This window comes from Lepidochelys olivacea (genome assembly GCF_965140295.1).
Source record: "Lepidochelys olivacea isolate rLepOli2 genome assembly, chromosome: 9".
NCBI lineage: Eukaryota > Metazoa > Chordata > Testudines > Cheloniidae > Lepidochelys > Lepidochelys olivacea.
Window position 1 is genome coordinate 80,703,646 of NC_140419.1, and position 6,363 is coordinate 80,710,008.

A 6,363-nucleotide genomic window follows, 5' to 3' on the forward strand; every position below is an offset into this window, starting at 1 on the left:
ACCGCGCGCGGCGGGGGTGCCCTGGACTCGGCGGCGATGAGAACGGCCCAGGAGGCCGAGGCCACCTGGGCTGAAGGGAGGACCACCACCGGGCAGGCGCCCGCACCTGCTAGGCCTTCTGGAGGCCGCTCTACTGCGGAGGGCGGACCACCACCAGCTCCCGAGGCCGAAGAAGGAGGGCGGGGGCAAAGAGGCTGCTTGGGCGGGGCCTTCCCCGGTCGCAAGCACAGAAGACCTCCCCCCCCCTCGCCTCTGCGCCCGGCTCCCTGCCCTCCCCGGTCCCGGTCCCGGCCCCGGCCCCGGCCCCGGCCGCTGCCTCACCCGCTCTCCGAGACGCTGCTCGCGGCTCCCTTCGGGGGCACAGCCGCGCCCGGAACAGGCGACGGATGGATGGCGGGGGCTGGCGCCGCCGCTTCAGGGGCCCCACTGCGGCCGTTCCCACCAGCTCCCACCGCATCGGGGGCGGGGGGAACCCGCGGCTCTGGGAGCGGCGGGAGATCGGCTCCTCCCGCGGACTCAGCGCCAGGGGGGGCCCGGGGGCCGCTGCTTTCGCCTCATCCCGCTTTTGCCTCCACCGGCCTGCCCGAGCGCCGTCTCCTAGCAACGGCGCCCGGCCCCGCTTGAGCTCGCGCCCACTCTGCCCACTGCTGCCGGCGCGAGTCTCCGAGCGAAGCCCGCGCGCTCCCGCCACTCACCGAAGCCTGCGCGCGAGCCACTTCTTAGTGCTTCGGGGGCTGGAGGGCTGCATGCGTGCAGCGGCAGTGCAACCTGTCTCCGGGGAGCACGCCGCATGCTTGAACGCTGCATTGAACGCATGGGCCCGCTCTGAGATAGCAAAATGTTCACTGCCGTCTCCATCCACTTATCATCAGCGTGCAAAATGTGCGCCAGAGGTCTGCAGCGTACACCTTTGCGGAGCATGCTACAGCCGTTTAGGCGTCTCTGCTGTGCTCTTCACCTTGGTAGATGAGCACCTCACAAAATTAGGTGTACATAATGTATCTCTTGAAGACAGAAGCGCTTATACTGCAAAAGGTACATTATGCTACATGTGCCCCCTAAAGTCCGTCTCCAGCATGCATGCATCAGGTTGTGCAAAACAGCACGAAGTACGCATGAATCGTGAAGTATACATACACTGTGGAGCACACATGGGCATTGGATGCTGTCCTTGTTTTTTCTGCTGCACTTTTCATATCTCTCTTAACCGGCATTAGGCCAACAGTTTGGGATCTATCAAATGAGACACACATCTCTCTTACCTGCGTTATCTGTATGGGTTTCCATGGAACTGTCAATAACCTATGCAGGACACTGCAAGGCAGCTCTTAATAGCAGAATTCATTGTGAAGGGCACCTGAAATCCTAAGGTCAGGAACACTGGAGAGCACCCTTGGGTCACCATTGTGCATCAGCTTTTTTCTGATACAGTACATCAGAGTGTGCCAAGAGTACCATGACACATGCACAAGCATTCAAGGCACGTCAGCTGCTAGACCCTGTAGTCAAGTATCTGGTGGGTTCCAATAATCATTCCTACACACAGATTACTCAAAAGGATGATTTACTAGGGCTCGCAGAAAATGTTGCAAATACCCCAGGTTCACAGGATTAATAAATTACAATTAAATATCCAAAAGATAGTTAGGGCTCGTCAGGCCTAGTACCTGGATGCCCCAGTGACACAACTCCTGTGATTTTATCACAAGTCTCATGCTATTGGGTGTCTTTTTAAAAGTCCCAGCTCCAAGGGTTATGTTATTTCATGAGAGTCTCAGCTTTTCTTTAAAAAGTAGTTTTTAGACTTACCGTGAAGAAAAGTTTGAAAATTTGATCCAAGTGTATTCTAAAGATTCAAAAACCAAAAGACATGTAAAAATAACCATATTTTATTTTTTTACTCTCATGATTTTTGTGGGGAGCCTGGCATGATTTTTGAAACTTAGGGGTGGCAATACTGCAATCCATTCCTCTGCTTGAGGTATTTACATTTGCTTCAGTCCCCTGGCCAGGGTTCAGTCCTGCAGTATGTCTCCTTGGGAGCCCTTCTGCATTGTTCTTCCATCCAGACATAGCAGAGGCCCTACAACTCCTGGCACTCTGCTCCAAACTCCTTGCAACTCCCCAGAATGCTCCCCCTCTGCTGACCAATGTAGAGAGAAAGAGCAGCAGATTCACTCCTTAGTAGACTCATGCTGTCCTCTGCTGACTTATGACTTCCAGAAGATTCATCACACTGGGAGAAGCAAGAGGAGGGCTCCCAGAAATGCTTAAGACATAAGCATGAGGAGTATCCAAGTACCAAGGCCAGAAGGCCAGACAGAAGTTTGGAGACATTTCAACACAATTCTTTTAAAAAATAAAATTTTATTTTTCATCACTGATGCTATTTTTGGTTTTTGTTTGTTTATTTTTTGCATTTCATTCTGCTTGGACAGGGCCACCAGACTGATCAGTTTCACTTTCAGGTTCTGCACCAGCATGAGGCTTTTGTTTCTGAGTCTCCAAACTTTCCAACACTGCAGGGGAAGGTTGAAATCCAAACAAAAGACTATGCTTATTTGTTTTAATTTCTGGAGGGTTCATATGGGACAGAGGTCTCCAGAGCTCCAAATACTGGGGTACATTTCCTCTTGATTTCATCACTTATTGTAATCTCCATGCTGATGAGATAATACTGATATTATTTATTTCATCTCAGATCTCAAAGTGGTTTACAAAGGAAGGTAATAATTATCCCAGTTTTACAGATGGGGAAATGGCACCACAGAGAGGTAAAGTCACTTACCCAAAGTCTCATAAGGCAGGTCACCTGCACAGCTGGAAACAGAATCCAGGTCTGACTCCCAGTCCTGTGCCCTATCAACTGAATCATGCTACCTCCCATTTTAAGCCTCAGGCATCCCTTTTCCATCCGTAAGAAAATAGGAATTGCTGTGGCTTTTCTAACTTTTTTTTTTAATTGCAGTATTGGGATGTACAAAACAGCATCACAAATTAAAGTTTATTTACAACAGTGTGTGAAGTGAGATGAGTTCAACTTTATTGACATGGCTATAGAGCACACTTCAATAATTTATTAGAGAAATTCTATGGTGAGTCATATTGTATTTCTCCTATCCTGTATTCATCTGCCCTTGCTAAGGCTATTTTACAACTTGGTTCACTGAAGGAGAAAAGCAAAGCAGCTATGTTGTGGTCCGCAGGCCAATGTGAAAAATGTAACTAAAACATCTACATTTTCTTAATATATTTATAAGATGTGTTGCACACAAATTTTTAATGTCAAAATGCGGACCAAAGCCTTATGAATCTGATTCCTTCTCCCATTGGAGTTATACCCCATGAATTAACTCGGTTCAATAAGTTCTGAGTATAGCAGATGACGGTGAGTCAGGAGATCCAGAGTCTATTCCTGGCTATACCACAAACTTGCCATGTCAGTTGGGCAAATCTCTGAACCACTCATCTCATCTTCCACATTTGTAAAGTGGAGATAATTCCTTCCTCCAGTGCTGGATCTAGGCATAAGCAGACTAAGCAACTGTTAGGGCCCCTAGCAGCTCCAGGGAGCCCTGATTTAGTATTTCTCCCAAAATACTATTCATCTTATTTAACCTGGATTTCTTAGTATGTGTTGTACTGGTATGTTTTGTTTTTTTTTTGGTTTGTGGAAATAATGAAATTAGTATTTTTAGGGAGTAGGTAAGGGGGACCCCAAAATATTCCTGCTTAGGGCCCCAATGGTTTAGTACTGCCTCTGCCCATATCAGTGGAGGTTATGAGGCTTAATTCATTGATTATTTGTTTGTAGAGCTCTTTGAGATGCTCTGACAATGGGAGCAGCAAAATATACCAAATGACAAATGTTTAAAATATTACTACATTGGGCAATTTTCACTATAGAATTTGTCAGATCATATAAAATAAAATGGAAATAACACATTTCTTAGCTCAACTGTAACGGAACTGATTCTGCGCTCATTGAAGTAAATGGGGGGTTTGTCATTGACTTCAATCTGCTTAATGCTGAAACTTTTAAAAAATTTGTCTGTCAATTTTGGTTTAAAACTGGATTAAATATGATAATAGTTAGAGTTGAGTTTTTCAGAGTCAACTAAAGGATTTAGCCACACAACTTCCATTAATTCCACTGAGAATTGTGTGGCAAAGTCCCCTAGTCACCTTTGAAAACCTCAACCTGTGTCCTATGATAAGATTCGGGGAAGAAAATGGGCAATTAGTTGGATTCAGGAAGTATCTGACAGTGTAAACAGGACTAGACTAGATACTGTACATAAGTGTGGTGATCCTAGCTATGACTTCCAATATAGACTGCTCTGCCTACATCTACCTATAGACTACATGCAGACACATACAATAATACAGATTCTCAGAGAACTACACAGCCATCCTCCCTACTCTTCCCCTCCCCCTGCATGTTTCTGGACTGCCTACAAACCCCCAGCCATATTTCACATATTGATTTTGTCACCCACGGCCTACATTTTCCTCCCCTCCTCCCGGAACAATTTACTGTTTATAGGTGGCTTGTTACTCTGTGGCACGGCAGATTCATATGGAGCAGCATACTAAAAAGGAGGCAATATAAGGGTCTTACTTTTAACACCCTAGCACACATGAGTATCAAGTACAAAATTAAATGTAAATGCTTATTTAACTGTTGTTTGCACATCCTGGGATCCATTCTGAATTCTACGTGGTGGTGGTGGGGTGACACCAAGGCGCTGGCATACATTCCGCCACTAGCGGATACACATTGTGACCTGTAGCTTGTACTAAATTCTGCACTGGGTCATAAACCATAAATCCCTTCTATTCTTATGCTAATAACATTCAATACAGAGCCAGAAACTCACCAAGCTTCAAGGCTATTTCTGCCTCTTCTGCTTCTGCTGCTGACTCCATGGCAGGCTGCTCCTCCTGGAGGTCATCAAACAGCTTCTCTGAGAATGGACCCAGGACATGCTGCAGCTGCTCCAGTGGCAAAGCCTCCTTGGGGTCCAGTGTGAGCACCAGAGTCACTTCATTAGCCTGATTTAACACCGGCCAGCTCCCCTCTGGTTCCATATTAGTTTCTGGGGTCAGAAGATCACCAGCCCAGCTGATCAGGCTACCTTGAATTGCTGTTGGCTCATGCTTGGCACAGTACCCAGCACCTGGTCAAACTCCTTGTAAAAAAGGCAGGACGACAGGGAGTTGCCAGAGGTGTGGTTCTCATTCCTGACTTTATGAGAATCACTCTTGAGTGGCTTAATCCATTCCATGCACTGGTTACCCATCCAGTGAATCCCCAATGCTGCCAGGCTTCTTTGCTATTTCCTGGTACACATGGTCATTCATGAAGTTGAATGTTTTGCTTGCCTTGCATTAGAGATTTAGTAAAACCTGGCTGTGATCCCATGGCAAAAGAATTCTTGTTGGTAGCCGTTGCAAACTTGAGACTGGTCACTGTTTTCAGCTTAGCAGTCAGAATAAACTGGCAGGGTTAAAACCTGAGCTGCTGTACTTAAACCAAGCTGGTTGCTTCCGTTTCCTAGGAGCTGATTGGTTAGTCTTGGGATAGACGGGGCAGGAAACAATGTCTGATGGCAGGGGTGGCCAACCTGTGGCTCTGGAGCCACATGCAGCTCTTTGGAAGTTAATATGCGGCTCCTTGGATAGGCACCAACTGCAGGGCTGAAGCTACAGGCGCCAACTTTCCAGTGTGCCGGGGAGTACTCACTGCTCAACCCCTGGCTCTGCCACTGGCCCAGCCCCCACTCCACCCCTTCCCGCACCCTCCCCTGAGCCTGCCATGCCCTCGCTCCTCTCCCTCCCACCCAGAGCCTCCTGCACACCACGAAACAGCTGATTGGGAGACGTGGGGAGGGAGGGTGAGGCGCTGATCAGTGGGACTGCCGGTGGGTGGGAGGCGCAGGGAGGGAGGAAGCTGATGGGGGGCTGATGACATAATACTGTGGCTCTTTGGCAATGTACATTGGTAAATTCTGGCTCCTTCTCAGGCTCAGGTTGGCCACCCCTGGCTGATGGGATTGCAGGATGGCACTGGTATACTCTCAGGACGTAAATCTGGGGCACCCGGGCCTGAGCTGTGTCCACACAACAAAACCATGGAATTTGGACTTGAGTCCCCCTCGTTGGGACCTAGGGCCTGGGCCCAGAGGGCTTACTGGCTCGAGTCTGACAAAATTGCGTGTAGACAGATGTTGTGTTTGGTCTCGAGGCTGAGCCCAAGCTTACATTGCAGTGTAGACATTCCATTAAAGACTGCCTTTCAACCAACAATTGCAAAGTGCTTTACAAATACCTCTCATATCACCACTGTGAAATAGGTAAGTA

General features: G+C 48.0%; 1 protein-coding gene across 2 annotated transcripts in view; it reads right to left on the bottom strand.

Annotated features, from left to right (window-relative positions):
* Window positions 1–642, bottom strand: part of ZC3H12B (zinc finger CCCH-type containing 12B) — a 95,880-nt gene extending 95,238 nt beyond the window's left edge. For both annotated transcript variants that reach the window (XM_084640126.1, XM_084640125.1), the window contains exon 1: window positions 322–642. The gene's annotated coding sequence lies outside the window, so the exon portion shown is untranslated. The remainder of the gene's footprint in view (window positions 1–321) is intronic.
* Between the last annotated feature and the right edge of the window lie 5,721 nt (window positions 643–6,363).